Here is a 16,449-nt window from a genome sequence, read left to right on the forward strand (position 1 = left end):
ACCTTGAGCTCACAGATTCAGCAAGACTAGCCATCCAGTGAGCACTAGAGATCCTCTTGCTTCTACCTCTTCTGTGCTGGGATTTATAGTTATATACTGCCAAGCCCGGTGTGTGCATGTGTGTGTGTGTGTGTGTGTGTGTGTGTGTGTGTGAGAGTATGTGTGTGTGCATGTGTGTATGTGTGTGTATGTGTGTGTGCATGTGTGTATGTGTGTGTATGTGTGTGTGTATGTGTGTGTATGTGTGTGTGCATGTGTGTATGAGTGTGTGTGTGTGTGTGTGTGTACTTATATGCCAGGCACTTTACCAACTAAGCCATCTCCTTAATGCTCAGTACTTATTTTCTATATTCTACATAAGGTGTAGGTGTTACATCTAGGGCATTTTATATCTTGTTGGTTGCTTATTTTTTCATAATGGCTCTAATAAAGTTTCCAGATGAGACTGAAGAATTTTCAGGAGTGTGTGAGTCACTTTTTCACTTAGCATACTGTCAGCTTGAAAACCTCAAGACTGTGAGTGACTGTGGGATCCGTGGTGCTATGGTCAAACATCAGCAAGAGAGCTCTTCCTCGAGCCACTGCAGAAGATAAGGGTCTCGGGACCACTGCATCATTCATGAAGGCATCCTGCCTAGAAGTGGTTTTCATTTAGGGTTTTTTTTTTCCCCAGTGTGTCATTGAGGCATTAGAAAAAGGCAGATTTTGCCCAAAATAGCACATTTTGATTCATCATCATTTAAGAAAAAAGGTGCAATGAAACAGGCAGTAACTTCAAAAATCCTTTTAACTCCACTAATACACATTTGGTTTAGCTCCAGTAGAGAAAGAAGACTGATTGCAGAGGATGGGTGTGCTCACAGGACATTGGATAAATCCACAGAGTGTCAGGAAACCTGTATTCTGTCCAAAGCAGTGCCCAGTGCTCCAGAAGCAACCCACAGAAACGTTATCAGTGTAGCCATAACCATCAGCCCCATAACTGGCTCCTGTGACCCTGGTCCCCATCTCTGTGCCCTGTACTGTGGCTGCTGCTGCCTGCAGCCATGCTGGATATCCACAAAGTCCTCAGTTCTTTTTATCACTGGTTTCTATTTCAAAGGGAGTTGGTGTATCCAGATATCAAATAAACTACCTACACCCTATAGCTGCAAAGGAGGTTTGGAGGGTGAGTGTCTGTCACTCATCTTCTAAAAGATGAACAGTGTCTCAAGAGGTGAGCCTCTCCAGTTACACAGTGGGGCACATGCCTTGCCCCATCATGCTTTGCTTTACTGCACTGAGGAGCTTCTCAGGGTTTTTTTTTAAAGGATTTATTTAATTATTTTATGCATATGAGTACACTGTAGCTGTACAGATGGTTGTGAGCCACCATGTGGTTGCTGGAATTTGAACTCAGGACCTTCAGAAGAGCAGCCAGTACTCTTAACCACTGAGCCATCTCACAAGCCCTGATTCTCAGTTTTTCAAAGTCCTGTGATAGCCCAATGTCAAGTAAGTCTATCAACCTCGTGGTTTTCTAATACCTTAGATGACTTAGAATTTTTAAGCAATGGAGTATGTTTAAGGGATACAGTTTTTAATATACATTGCTTCATACTTAGTAAAGTCCAGTTGAGCATAAATATAACTTTTATCTGCACTGAGAAGTCAAAGACTTAGTGACTCTCTTTACTGTGACACTCACTCTGGTGCAGTGGTCTGGGCCTGAATACACAGTATCCCTGAGGGGCACATGTAACAGATGTGGAGTGTGGCAGGGCCTGAAACAGGTAAGTTGGTGTTACACGCGCTGGGTTCTAAGGACCAGGGACAAGACAGAGGGAATTGGTCAGATCCTTGCCTAAGCCCAGCTGAGCAGATTTGGAAGGCAGGAGAGAAAATAATGGAAATAAATACTTTGGAGAGAGACTGGGCTCCTTCTTCTCCAAGGTGGTAAAGGACTCACTCGTTACAGACTCCATGTGCCAACAGAGCACCAAGCATCCCCAGTCCCCATCAGGAAGAAAAAATGATCAGGCAGAGGAGAGGGAAGATATCTCCCCTCCCCCTCCCCCTCCCCTGCTTCTCCTCCCTCTCCTCTATCCCAAATCTGCAGGGTCAAAAGTAACTTTTTGGTCGACATTTACCAGATGTTTGACTTTGTATGTCTGAGAGTTTAAGTCACACACACACACACACACACACACACACACACACACACACAAACACTCATTTATTTCCTGCAAATAAGCAAAACACACTCTATCCTTAGAAATTCTGCATGTTCAGCAGGATATTTTTGGGCACTGAGGTGGATTGTAATGCAAATGCCCTTGATTTTCTTGGGATTCTCTTTCTCCTGTGAATCTCAGTTGAGTGACAGGCCCCCTTGAAATAAAGGCATTTCTGAGGGAGGAGTATTCCCCACTCCCTGGTCAGATGTGCTCAGCAGCAGAACCGTTGGATGGGATTTGTTTAATCAGTCAGCGTGCTGTAGTGCTCTGAAGAACAGAGACCTGTGAGATGAAGGGAGGGCCTGGGCAGGATTCAGATGGGGTCAGAGTGAGGCTCAAGATGCACAGAGGGGAAGCTGGGGTCACCATACCAAGGACCAGGGCCAGAATAGCTTGGAGGTAGTAATCAAATCGTGAGTGCTGCTCTGGAGGCAGAGGTGTGAGAAGAAAGGGCAGAGCTGCTTCCTGTGGGAAGTCCAAGAGATCACATGCTAACCAGAGGGACCTGGCTGCAAAGGCTGTGTGGGAGAGTGAGTTCCTCTCACCTGCAGTAGGCTTCTTGTGCAGATTTGGAAAACTGGACCAGGCCACTGACGAGGCCCCATCTGTATACGGGTGCTGTGATTCAGTGCCCATGTCATTCTTCGATGAAGTGCTCCTTCGGGATTCCCCATGGCTTCAGGCATCATGACCCTGTTCCTGGCCCAGCCTCTTTGGCCATCTCTTGTGCCACTCCAACATACTGTCTGCTTTCAGATTCCACTGTGACCATATTAATACGCTCAGTTTCTTCTGCATGAGGACTTCTTTGACCCTTTGCCTGACCCCTCTTGACCTTCATTTATCAACTCCTGTCATTCTTTCCAGGGGACCAATTTCAGAAGATCATGAAATAACAAACACTTCAATGCCCAAATTTCTTACATAAAATGGTGCAATGCTTACACAAATCCTCCTGTAGACGTTATTTCTAGGTTACTTATAATATCCAACACACTGTAAATGACATGTAAGGGGCTATATGGAGCAGCACATGTATGTGAGTTAGAACACTTGGCTAGCGTGCTTTAGATTTGGTCCAAGCAACACACAAGTCATGTATGGTGACCCGGGCCTGTAAAATCTCGATACTTGGGAAGTAGAGGACAGGAAGATCAGAAGTTCAAGGTGATCTTTGGCTAATGGATTTAAGTTTGAGGCCAGCCTGGGCTACGTGAGATCCTATCCAAAAAGGGAAACACTGGCACAGAAGGCCCTGAACATGTGTACACAGTTCTAATTCTTTTGCAAATCCTGTCCATAGCTGCTTAAATCTCAACGTAAACCCTGTGGATTCAGAAGCCAACTGAACAATCAAGAATGTAAAAATTAAAGAGTCAAGAAAATGAAACCCAAGAAAAAGGTTAAGCTGACTGGATAACAAATGTTAGCAAGTGTTAATGACAAATAGCGGAGCCAAGGCCAAGCTTAAATTAGACCAATAAATGTAAATAGGCTTATCTTCTCGAAAAAGATTTCCTGATCAACATATTCAATAAAATTCAACTCCACTGCATTTAAAAGACACATATTGAAAACTAAGTGATGCAGGGCATCTATAAATAAAAGATAAAGAAAGACACAGTCAGAAGAAAACTGACAGCTTAACCTATAACAAGGTGAAATTTGGGCCAAAGGACCTGAAATAAAATGAATCACTTGATTATCACAGGTTACAATCCATCTTAACGATGAAACAGATGTTGTGGTGGTTTGAAAGAAAATGCCCCCCACCATAGGCCCATAGTGAGCAGCACTTAGGAGGAGTGGCCTTGAGTGGGTGTGGCCTTGTTGGAGGAAGTGTGGGTGGGCTTTGAGGTCTCAGATGCTCAAGCTATGCCCCCGTGTGTCTCAGTTTCCATTTGCTACCTATGGATCAACATATAGAACTCTCAGCTCCTTCTCCAGCACCATGTTTGCCTGGACACTGCCATGCTTCCTGGCATGATGATAATGGACTGAACCTCTGAAACTGTGAGCCATTCCCAACTAAATGTTGATCTTTATAAGCGTTTCCATGGTCCTAGTGTCTCTACATAGCAATAAAACCCAAACTATGACACAGGTGAATGCCACTTGGGGTGGAGAGATGGCTCAGTGGTAAGTGCTCACTGCACAGGTGTGAGGGCCTGGGTTAGAATTCTCCCATCCCAAGAAAAGCTGTGTGCAGTAGGATGCATGTGCGACTCCAGGGCTCCAACAAAGATATGGGAGGCAGAGACAAGAGGAGCCCTGGAAGGTGAGCTAGCCTGGCAGACACAGCAGAGACTGTGGGGGCAAGTTTTGAGTTCTCAGATGCTCAAGCTACACCCAGTGTGGCTCCCAGTTTCCTTTTGCTGCCTGTGGATCAAGATGTAGAACTCTCACACCGTGTCTGCCTGCAGGCTGCCGTGCTTCCTGCCATGATGATCATGTCTGTCTCAAACAAGGTGGAAGTCAAAGACAGATACCTGTCCTCTGATTTCCACATGAGATCCAGGGCACACATATTCGAGTGTGCTCATGTACATTCCACAATGTGCACACCATACATGTGTCACATGCACTCAAATGTGTGCACACACGTGTATGTACACTACAATTTTCATGAAGCAGGAACAGTAAGATATGCAAAAGGAAATGCATTCAAGCCTTCGATCAAAGCTGATATACTTTACATAATACCCTCACTCCAGGAAAAATAAGAGAGACTTGGAAAGCTGAGGCAGAGGGGTTGTTTCAAGTTCTGAGCCATGCTATGGAGTGAAATTACCTCAACAATATTAACAATAATTAAGGACAACAACAATAATAAATTGGACAAATCTAGGTAACCATCTAAATATATGCCCTGACAATTGAGAATACAGGGCTTCCTCAGTTGTGAGTTGTGCATTGAAACATCCCCAAAAGTCAGCAACACATTACGTCACACCGGAAACATTAATAGGTTACAGAAAAAAGTATAAACAAAACATGCAAATAATTAGCATAATATGAGAATAAGGAATAGCAGGGATTCAAAGTCAGCCTTAGCTACATTTGGAGCATTTGGAGTTCAAGTTTAGCCTAGACTACACGAAATTACATCTCAAAAAGAAAAAAAAGATGCCAGTAAGATGGCTTAGAGGCAAAGGCAGGAGCCGATAATCCTAACAACTTGCTCAAGCTTGAAACCCCAGTGTGGAAGAAGAGACCTTACTCCTGCACGTTGCCCTCTGACCTCTGCATGAGCATCTCCCACCCTACAGTTGCATCCTGCATGCCTTGGTCCTTGGACACATGCCAGGGCTACAAGGGAAGGAGGAAACACAGGCACACAGACAGGCAGACAAGCTGGGCAGAGAGCCAGGCTCATTCTGATGGAGATGCAGCTAACACTCCACGGCAACCCGGAACCTCGGTGCATGTGTTACTGTGCACAGCTTAATGAGTCTCAGTGGGAGGAGGCTAAGGCTGCAGTCCTGCAGGAGGAAGCTGCAGCTGCTAGGTGTTGCATGCAGACCTGGGGGAAGATTTCCTCCCTGTTTCATGGGTCTGAGGCATTGTGGTCCTTGTCAATAACACACATTCTGGGTGGCATGTGCTCCTTACACATTCACACCCCACAAAAAAAAAAAAAAGTAGCAGTTTTAATGTACTTTTAAAAACTAAAACAAAAATAATAAGGAAAATAATAGGATAAGAAGTGATAGGAAAAAGTACTCAGTGAAACTGAAGGAGTGTGGAAGAATTCCTTCCTTAATTGTGAACACATAAAATCTGAAACTTAGACAGAGTAGGTGATGTTCAAGGAAAAGAATATAGCTGATCAGAATCGGCACAGTGGAGGCAGCCTGGATAGATCCAGTTCCATAACAAACAGAGAAAGTTATAGAACCCTCAGCCCACTCAAACAACATCAGAACCAAGTGACTCTGAAAGGGCAAAAATCAGGCGATTTCAATGTTGCTTAAGGTGTTCAAAGACACAGAAAGCAATCAAACTTCCAGTTCTGGAGGTAAAGTCAAAATAACATTGGTAGGGAAACCTGACCAACACAGTATAAAAACTAAGGCTCCTGACAAATCTCATGTCTCAGTCATTACACAAAAATCTTAATGAAATCTTATCAAGAAATCCAATAACATATTTAAAATAACTTAAAAATTCAAGGGTAGTTCAATATAACAGAATTTATACACCTCTGAATATTAATAAAATTTATAATTAAAATTTATAATTAATTAATAATAAAAATTGTGTGGTCCTTTCCATAGATGCTGTTTTATATGATATTTCTCAAGATAGTTCTCAAATAGATGTGGAGAAAGAGAAACACTCCTCCATTGCAAGTCGGTACAACCACTCTGGAAAACAGTTTGGAGGTTCCTCAGAAAACTGGACATAGTGCTACCTGAGGACCCAGCTATACCACACCTGGGCATATACCCAGAAGATGCTCCAACATGTAATAAGGACACATGCTCCACTATGTTTATAGCAGCCTTATTTATAATAGCCAGAAGCTGGAAAGAACCCAGATGTCCCTCAACAGAGGAATGGATACAGAAAATGTGGTACATTTGCACAATGGAGTACTACTCAGCTATTAAAAACAATTACTTCCTGAAATTCTTAGGCAAATGGATGGAACTAGAAAATATCATCCTGAGTGAGGTAACCCAGACACAAAAGAACACACATGGTTTACACTCACTGATAAGTGGACATTAGCCCAGAAGCTCAGAATACCCAACATACAATTCACAGACCACATGAAACTCAACAAAAAGACAACCAAAATGTGAATATGTCCATCCTTCTTAGAAGTGGGAACAAAATACCCATGGAAGGAGATACAGAGACAAACTGTGAGCAGAGACTGAAGGAAAGGCCATCCAGAGACTGCCCCACCTGGGGATCCATCCCATATACAATCACCAAACCCAGACACTATTGTGGATGCCAACAAGTGTTTGCTGACAGGAGCCTGATATAGCTGTCTCCTGAGACGCTCTGCCAGTGCCTGACAAATCCAGAGGTGAATGTTCTCAGCCAACTATTGGACTGAGCACAGGGTCCCCAATGGAAGAGCTAGAGAAAGAACCCAAAGAGCTGAAGAGGTTTACAGCCCCATAGGAGGAACAACAATATGAACCAACCAGTACCCCTGAGAGCTCCCTGGGACTAAACCACCAACCAAAGAGTACACATGAAGGGACTCATGGTTCCAGCCACATATGTAGCAGAGGATAACTTTGTCGGACATCAGTGAGAGGAGAAACCCTTGGTCCTGTGAAGGCTTGATGCCCCAGTGTAGGGGAATGCCAGGACAGGGAAGAGGGAGTGGGTGGGTTGGTGAGCAGAGGGGAGGGAGGATGGGATAGAGGGTTTTCATAGGGGAAACCAGGAAAGAGGATAACATTTGAAATGTAAATAAAGAAGATATCTAATAAAAAATTTATTTTATACAAATTGTGTAGCTTGGTGTGTATAACTATAAATATAATGTATAAATTTAAAACATAGCCAAATATTTATCATCAGTGTATAAGAAAGCAACTAACATTTCATACTGATGTCCTGCTTGTCCTGCAGCCTTGCTGTAAACATTTATTATTCCCAGGAAAGTATCTTTTAGGAGAGGTATTCTTTAGAGTTTTCTTCATAGACAAATGCATCATCTTTTTTTTTCTTTTTTAATATTTTTTATTAGGTATTTTCCTCATTTACATTTCCAATGCTATCCCAAAAGTCCCCCATACCCTCCCCCCAATGCATCATCGTTAAACAAATATAATTTTGTCTCTTCCTTCTCAGTCTGTATCCTTTCATTTTTTTTCTTTTCTTCAACCACCCCCATCATCATCACCATCATCACCATCACCATCACCCCCACCCCCACTGCCAGTACCATTTTTCTCTGTCTTTGTCGTATCCACTGCTTGGAACTTCTGTACTGGAATTGAGGAGTAGTGATGGAACATTCTTGCCTTGTTTCTATTCTGAGGAGGTGAGCACCATCTCACTCAGCTGCAGATGCTCTGTAGCTGCCTCTGATCATGTGAAGGAAGCTTGTTCTATTCCTAGTGTTCTGAGTGGTTTGTCATAAATGGGTATTTTGAAAAGTTTGTCATGCATTAGTTGTCCTGGTTATATGGTTTTCTTTCTTTCTTTCTTTCTTTCTTTCTTTCTTTCTTTCTTTCTTTCTTTCTTTTTTTGAATATTTCATCTTTATTGGAGTTAGTTACAGGACAATAGGAAAGGAGTTGATGACCAGATCACAAGAGTCTCAGAGTCACTTGTTATCCTATTAATGTGAAACAAGCATTTGAGAAGAATTACTATTACCGGATACTCGAAGCACACTTCACATCTGTAAGCATATTTATAGGATAAAGAATATGCTGTCTGGGTGGCTCAGTTTGCCAGATATTCTTTTAACTATAATTTTTCTCAATTGGCTCATTTGAATTAAATATACAGAGTGTTACCAGTTTTATTAGATATTTTGAGGATTGCATTAAAGACCTTAAATAGTTTCCTTTTGAAATGGATTATTTCTGTCTCAATGAATGTGTTACACAATACTATCTTCTGACTTCCCCACTTGTCTTCATCTTGTATCATTTGAGGGTGAACAAGTAAAAAGGTGTCATGAAAAGCTTTCTACATTTCCACATGTTCAGAGTTCCTTCAAGCATAAATAGTTGACATTATTTAAGATTTGAACATTGCATGAAAGTTTTCACAAGATTTTTATAATCATACTACTTCTCTAGTGTGGAGCCTCAAGTGTTGTCAAGAATAGACCGTGAATAAAACACAGGCCACACTTTCCCCAACAGAAATACTTTCCCCTAAAAAGTTCTTAGATATTCTCTTTGACCTGAAATGAAGTCAAAAATATTTCTTTATACAATGCATGAGTTAAGTTTCTAGCCTGTAAGTATTCACTGTTAACATTCTAGGGAATAGGCCAAGAGTAAAGGATTCATACCTTCAATATAATTGAAAAGTTTGGTTTTCTTTCTTTTACCTACTTATCTGGTGATTTTTCTTTTCAAACGTGAACATATCCCTCTAAGCCTCCAATAAGTTCACTTAGCCATGCTGCATCCTGCTTATATACTGCTTATATATTACTGGTTTCATTTTCTTAGTTTTGTTGAAGATGTCTGTGCCTCTGTGTGCGAGAAAGGCTGGTTTAACTTTGTGATAATTTCTCAGTCTAGTTTTGGTGCTGAGCTGATACTCACCTCACAGGACTTATGAAGTAGTCACTCTACTTTGATTTTGTAATAGAGAGTTAGTATCATCCAGTCCTAAAACAGTTGTAGGATCTATTAATGAAATCATTTAAACCCAATGCTGTTTCAGAGAGTATGAGTCACTGATTCAAGTCACTTAGTGGTTATAATCGTACATTTCTCTGTGTGTGAAATTTACACGTTTTTATCTTTTTTAAAAAAAATAATTAATAATAATAATAATAATAAATTTAGCCCAGTCACAGTAAAAAAATGCCAATGCTTCTTTTTACCTGAAACTAGATAACTCAATTCTCATATAGACACATTAGGGAACATTCAGAAAAAAAGCAGAGAAAAACTTAGATGAATGCCAAGAAAGCTAGTTCTCTTGGATATAAGAGACAGTGACATCACACAACTTGACAGATACATCAACAGAATGGAGTAAAGAGATCAAAAACAGGTTTGCTATACATGGAAATATGGGGCTTATTAAAGTGAGAATTGCAAATTCTTGGAAGAAATGTGGACTTTAAGATAAATAATATGTGACAGTTAGATAGTCTATTCAGGGTGAAGTCGTTGGATCATTATATCACCCTCTGATAAATTCATGACTTATGACATCAAAGCATGCTTCCCTCGAGATTTTTATTTTTAAGTGTGTGTGTGTGTGTGTTCACGTGAGTGCAGTAGCCAGAGGAGGCCAAAAGAAGGTGTTGGGTCCCCTAAAGCTAGATTTACAGGTAACTGTGAGCCACTAGACACAGGTGCTGGGAATTATACTTGGGTCCTGTGCAAGAGCAGTATGGGCCCTTTACCTCAGAACCATCTCTGCAGACCTTAAAAATATAATTCATGATGGAGGGAGAAAGAGAATCAAGTCAGATGCCAGCATTGAACGAGTCATGACTTCAACTCCTTACTCTAAAACTTGGGAATGAAAGGCAAAGAATTAAGCCCTTACTTACTATTGAGGTAGGACATAGTCTATGCTATGTATTTGATATAAAATGCAAGGAATAAGGGAAAGTATAAATGATAATACAAAGAAATAATCAGAAACTTCAAAATGGGAACCAATTCGTAAGCCTAGAATTTTCAAAATCAGTAAAAGTAAGTGGATGAGATGGTCTAGATTTAAAAAGGAATAAAAAAAAGAGGCAGCAGAGAGAAAAATACCTCACCCTTGATTGGATCTTGCTTGAGGGAGTTAATAAAGGATAGATATTAGATGGCTAAATTCATAGTCAGCTTCCAGGTATTAGAACAAAATGCTGGAGATAATCAACTTATAAAGACAAAAGGTTTATTTTTGGCTCACAGTCTTGTACCTTTCCTAAGTTCCCAAAATAGAAATCACAGGTAAGCCAAGATGGTAAGACCGGGAGTAAAGTCTGTGCTGAAGCAGGGCTTCCTTCTGCCTTCCTAGCAGCATTGGAAGGAAGAGAGCTGATTGAGGAGAGAAAGAGGGGACAGGCATGGCAGCCTCAAGCACTATGCTGAGAACAGGGGCTGTGCTCTGCCTGGCTGCAGGCAGACATTAAAGTTTGTATACAAGGGAAAGCCATCGGCAGACTGTGGGGTGGTCGTCACGTTCTTCCTTCCCAGTAGGAGGCCATTTAAAAATAAACGCAAACAAACAAAAACCTACAAAAAGAATTGGAGCAAATTTTTGATGTGTTATTTATGAACTGAGCATTGGTCAAGTGGAAAAATAAAACCTTAACAAGATTAAAAATTGATGTACAAAGAACCACTCGGTGGCTTGTAAAAGCCCTTAGTTGAGAAGGGAAAATGAAAAGCTATTTCATAAAAGATTGAAGCTCCGGGGTTCTCGGGCTTGGAGACCAGACAGCAGGCTTTCTGGGCACTAAGACTATTCAATACATTGGAGTGTGCCTGTGGTGGGAAGGCCTCGTGGGGAGCAGGCACTTTCTGTGCTGGTGGGGGCACTGGCTGCTGCCCAACAGCCTGGGGATCACCAAAGGCTCCCTCTTCCATCACATCGCTGGGCAAGATGCCAGAGTCAAGAGGGACACAGGACTAGAGTCTCTCAAACATGCAGGAGCCGTCCACTGTGTCCTCTGCACCCTTGTACCTGCATCCTGCTCACCAAAGGGTCACATGTCTTACAGAGAGAGAGAGAGAGAGAGGGAGAGCATTTGTTATTTCTTTATTTCTAACCAAAAAATAAAAATAAAAAAGCCACCACATCAAACCATGTCCACTAGATTTTAGAAAATATTACAAAGAGTAGGGAAGAAATGCCTCTTTAAAAAATCACTTGTCATTTTACCACATGGAGGTAGTTATATACAATATTTCACACTCTGTTTTGTACTGGGCTTTCCCTATCTAGTAATATATAATAAAGTTCTGCCTGTATAAATGAACAATATGCATTTAAGATCAAACTTTTACCTCCTTTCACTAGATATTCCATTTGCTCTTGAGTTTATTTCAATTATAAATACAATTATAGTAAACAGTTTTGCATATTTTGGTTAATATATGTATATGTATGTGTATATGTGTGTATGTATGTGTATGTACATGTATATATATGTATATATATAAAACTATTTTTTTCTTACCTGAGAACCATACTGTCTTGTGGCTTCCCATTTACAAAATCAATGGTCTTTTTTTTTTTTTTCTCCTGAGAGCCACTTAGAGTCTGGCTTAAAAAAAAAATCATCATCCCAGCTCTCCTCAGACAAGAATTGTGAGACAAAGACAGTAGCAAAATGACAGGCTTGACAGAGGGGTTGTGTTAGGAAAAGACTCAAAGGTCTTCAGATGCTTAACCCCTTCTTTCCTTGGACTGGGAATTTTTTCATAATGTCCTGTTGTAGACATAATGGGTACCAATAAGGTATGCTCCTATCAGAGGAAAAGGAAGAGAGGAAAGGGAGAGATGAATTATACAGAAGGCATCCTCCAGTGTCCTGGTCTGGGTACTGGGAAGGAACCATAGACAGAAGGGATTGTGGGTACCTGACTCCTTCCAAGCCAAGGTCAGATGCCGGCCTAGTGCCCTTCATCAAGATGGGAGACGAGACAATCTGTGTGTCAGTACATGCTCTACAGGGACCAGGAACATGGGTGAGGGTATCGTCTTATTCCTGTGTTTTATTCCTGTGATGAAAAACTATAACCAAAAAGTAACTTGGGGAGGAAAGACTTTATTTCACTTACATGTCCTAAATCACAGTCCACTGAGTGAAGGCAGAAACTCAAACAGGACAGGAACCTGGAGACAGGAGCTGCTTACTGGCTTGCTTCCCTTGGCTTGCTCAGCCTGCTTTCTTATAGAACCCAGGCCCACCAGCTCAGGGGTGGTACCACTCACAAAAACCTAGGCCCTCCCACATCCCTAATTAAGAAAATGTCCTATAGACTTGCCTACAGCCTGATCTTTTGAAGGCATCTTCTCGGATGACTCTAGCTTGTGTCAAATTGACAAAAAAAATCTAGCCAACACAGGTACATATTGAGTATATATTCACCCCAGGACCCGCAGTGAGTCCCTCTGACTCAAAAGTTGCAGGATGGAATGCTGAACAAAAAAATTAAACAGGGTTTGAGTCAAAAAAGCAAAGGACATAATGCCGATGACACCTCATGAACCAGGAACCTGGTTAGCAGAAGAAAATGACCAAACTTCCTGGCCCCAAGCAGGACCATTCAGGTGTTGAGCATTGGGTTAAGCAGTCAGTGTGCCTTCTCCCTCCTCTTCCTGAGCCTCACTCACCATCCCTAACTGTTAAAGTCCATGGTCGGATACAGCTATGGGTCTGAACTGTCAAACATACCATATACCAGTGCAGACTCACTTTCCATGTTCCTGGACACCACCAGGGAGGAGGAGACAGCAGTGGCCTCTTGAACAGCTGCCACCCCAGCCAGAAATCCTTACTTCCAATTATCATTTTGTTGCGTAGTTTTGAGACAAGGTCTCTCTATGTAGCCCAGGCTGGCCTCCATCTTGTCATCCCCCAGGGTGCTGGGATCACAGTTATGCCTCCCCACACACTTGGGCATAAGTATTGTTTCTTAGTGCTCATGGTTTTCAATCCATAATCTATCCCTGTGTTTTGGAGAAAGCACTTCTGTTTCCTAGATGAGCTTTCACTTAGCTGGCTGCACTGGAGAGTGTGGTGTGCCGGGTTGTGTTGACTAGGATTCTGAGGTTGGGTCTGACATGGTAGGATAATGTCCAGTTAATGATAGTACCTGGAGTCAGGATGTGTGATGTGATCCCAGCTCTAAAGCCACAGAACCATAAAAGCCATCCAGCTGTTGCACACTGGTCCCGTCAATACCAAAGACTGCACTGACTTGATTCCTGCCCTCCGTGACTTGGAGTAAATATTCCCATTGTCCCTTGAGAGGTGTGCTTTCTACAGTCTGAGTTAGCAGTGGGCAATCTATTACTGGGCTCCATAAAAATGAACTCAAGTGTTAACTGAAGGCTGAATTCACTGAGTATTTCATGAACATCCACAGCGTTCTGATATCCCATCGCCACCATTGTGAATCAGGAGTGAGAGGCTATTTCTGTGGCATGACATGAGTTTGTCACCTGCCTTATTTTTGCCAAAAGGAGCCTCATAAAACATTCCTGATTGTTATTTACACTGATGTTGGAACTTAGAGTAAGGCAACTTAGCTGGGTGGGTGCTACTCTCTTGGCTGTGGAGGTTTCCTTTGGCCCTGGCACTGTCCTTTCTCATGGGAATAAAGGACCTTGGTGAAGCTTCACTCTGTACCAGAATGGAAAGCATGGACTATCCCACCCACACTCCTGCCTATAAATGCACTTGACTAAGTACACTCCATCCCTGGTCATCCCTGGCCATCCATGATCATCCCTAGTCATCTCTGGTCATCCCTGGCCATCCTTGATCATCCCTGGTCATCCATCCCCCACCCCCTTCATGCCAATTCTTTGTTCCTCAAATGTTAGGCATCTGCTGCATGCCTGGCGTGTAGATGAACCCTCACCATGCTAAGCCCTCAGGGGCGCTTACATTCCAGAGGGGGAAATGAAGGAGGAGGACAGACAAGACATTCAATAAATCATGGAGTGAATAAGAAGAATGGGGAGAAAGAAAGAGTTCCCAGGAGTGATGACAGAGAGGTTGCAGTGCTCAGCACGATGGTCTGGGACAAGGCAGGACTGAGGGGGTGACAGTTGAGCAAAGACGAAGAGAAGGTAAGGGGGGAAAGTAAGAGAGAGAATGCCAAGTGGGGCTCAGGGACAATTCAGACAGTGGTGACAGCAGGCATGTATGTATATGTTGAAACAGCAGTGAAGAGTTTCATGGTGTGGAGGTAGAACAGTATTGAGGATGAAGGAGGCAGAGTGTGTGGCCCTGTGAAGGGCCTGGGTACTTCTCTGGGTGAGATGGGCAGCCATTACTGGTAGTGAGGTGATCCACCTTCATTCTTCACCACGTTGGCTGACAGATAGAGAACAGACTTTATAAATGGATCAAGGATGGAAGAAGGGACCAAGTCTAACAAATGGAGCCCAGAAATAGATATTACCCAGTCAAAGGCACCCAGGAAATAGGGGACAGAGACAGAAAGAGCCCAGTTCTCCTGCGTGCTGCCACCCAGGGCTTCCTACCCTGCCCTCAGTGCAGTGAGTGCTCCAGCCTTCAGATCTGCAGTCCACTGGGTCAGAAGAGTCTAAAGTCAGCCTCCAAGCCCCAAGCGAGGCTTTCCTGAGAAACAACGAGAGCAGCTCAATGATTACAACCTTAATTTTGCTCTGATTCAACACAGCTCTCCCCTCTGGCATGATTAGTCAGGTACCATTACCATTTTGTAATGAGATTAATGAGAGAATTCATTCAGAAGTCATTATCTTACCTAATAATGACCTTACTGATTACTGTATCTCCTTCAACTAGGTTACTGATTTTGATGAAAATATAATAAATATAGCTTGCTGCACCTGGAAATTTGTTCTCTGCCTGGAATAGTTCTGGGGTGAGGACTTATTTTTAAGAATTTCTTGAAAGTGATTAAATATTTTGGTTCTCCTGAGGCGGTATTTCTGTGTTTTCACAGATGACATTTTTGAAATGTATGAAATATTTGATGATAAAATATTTAATAAGCCCGGCGTTCATATTTTTCAGACATCTGTTTCTACTTTGAATCTGTCTGAATGTGATTTTACATGAAATTTCTATTTGCATGTTGTGTTGGTTTAAGAAAGGGGCTTGTGCTCTGCATGACATATGCAGCTCATAAAATAATGAATGCCTACGCCTCGCCGTCCAGAAGACAGTGCGCCGGCATTGTGGTCTGCATATTAAAATGCATCTAAGCAAGTCATTAAATAAAAGCAGAGCCGTTTCCACAGAACTGTGCCATGAAACTCTGACTAATTGAGCGCCTACTAGGTCCCACAGGGCTGAAACTGGGCTCTGTCTCTGAAAGAGACTTGGCTTCAGAAAGCCTCGCAGAGGACCTACTCTGTGCCTGATGTGTCAGACTCAAGTCACATTTAGAAGGTAAAATGACACAAAGGCATAGATGCTCTGTCTCATCCTTTAGTAGCAATACCACCCTAGGCAAGTACCTTATCCTTTCTGTGCCTCAGTTCCCATATCTGTAAAATGGGGACAAAACTTGCCTCTTCATTTCATTGGGAGAATGGAAAATGAAATTAGGAAACAGAAGGAAGGTGAAGAGATGAATCCATGGTTAAGAGCATGCATTGCTCTTTCAGAGGACTTGAGTTCATTTCTCCAAAACCATGTTGGGGGTTTACAGTCACCTATAAGTCTAGCTGCAGAGGATCTGATGCTCTCTTCTGAATTCTGTGGAAAACTGTACTCACACATGTGACCCCCCCATACATAATTGAAAATACGTGTTTAATTTTAAAATGAAAAAACTAATCCCACAGGTAAAAGGACTGCCCGCCCACACAAGCTATGCAGGCAAATGAAGGGGGT

Source organism: Mus caroli, unplaced genomic scaffold, assembly GCF_978045245.1.
Source record: "Mus caroli unplaced genomic scaffold, Mus_caroli_1 scaffold_6, whole genome shotgun sequence".
Classification (NCBI taxonomy): Eukaryota; Metazoa; Chordata; class Mammalia; order Rodentia; family Muridae; genus Mus; species Mus caroli.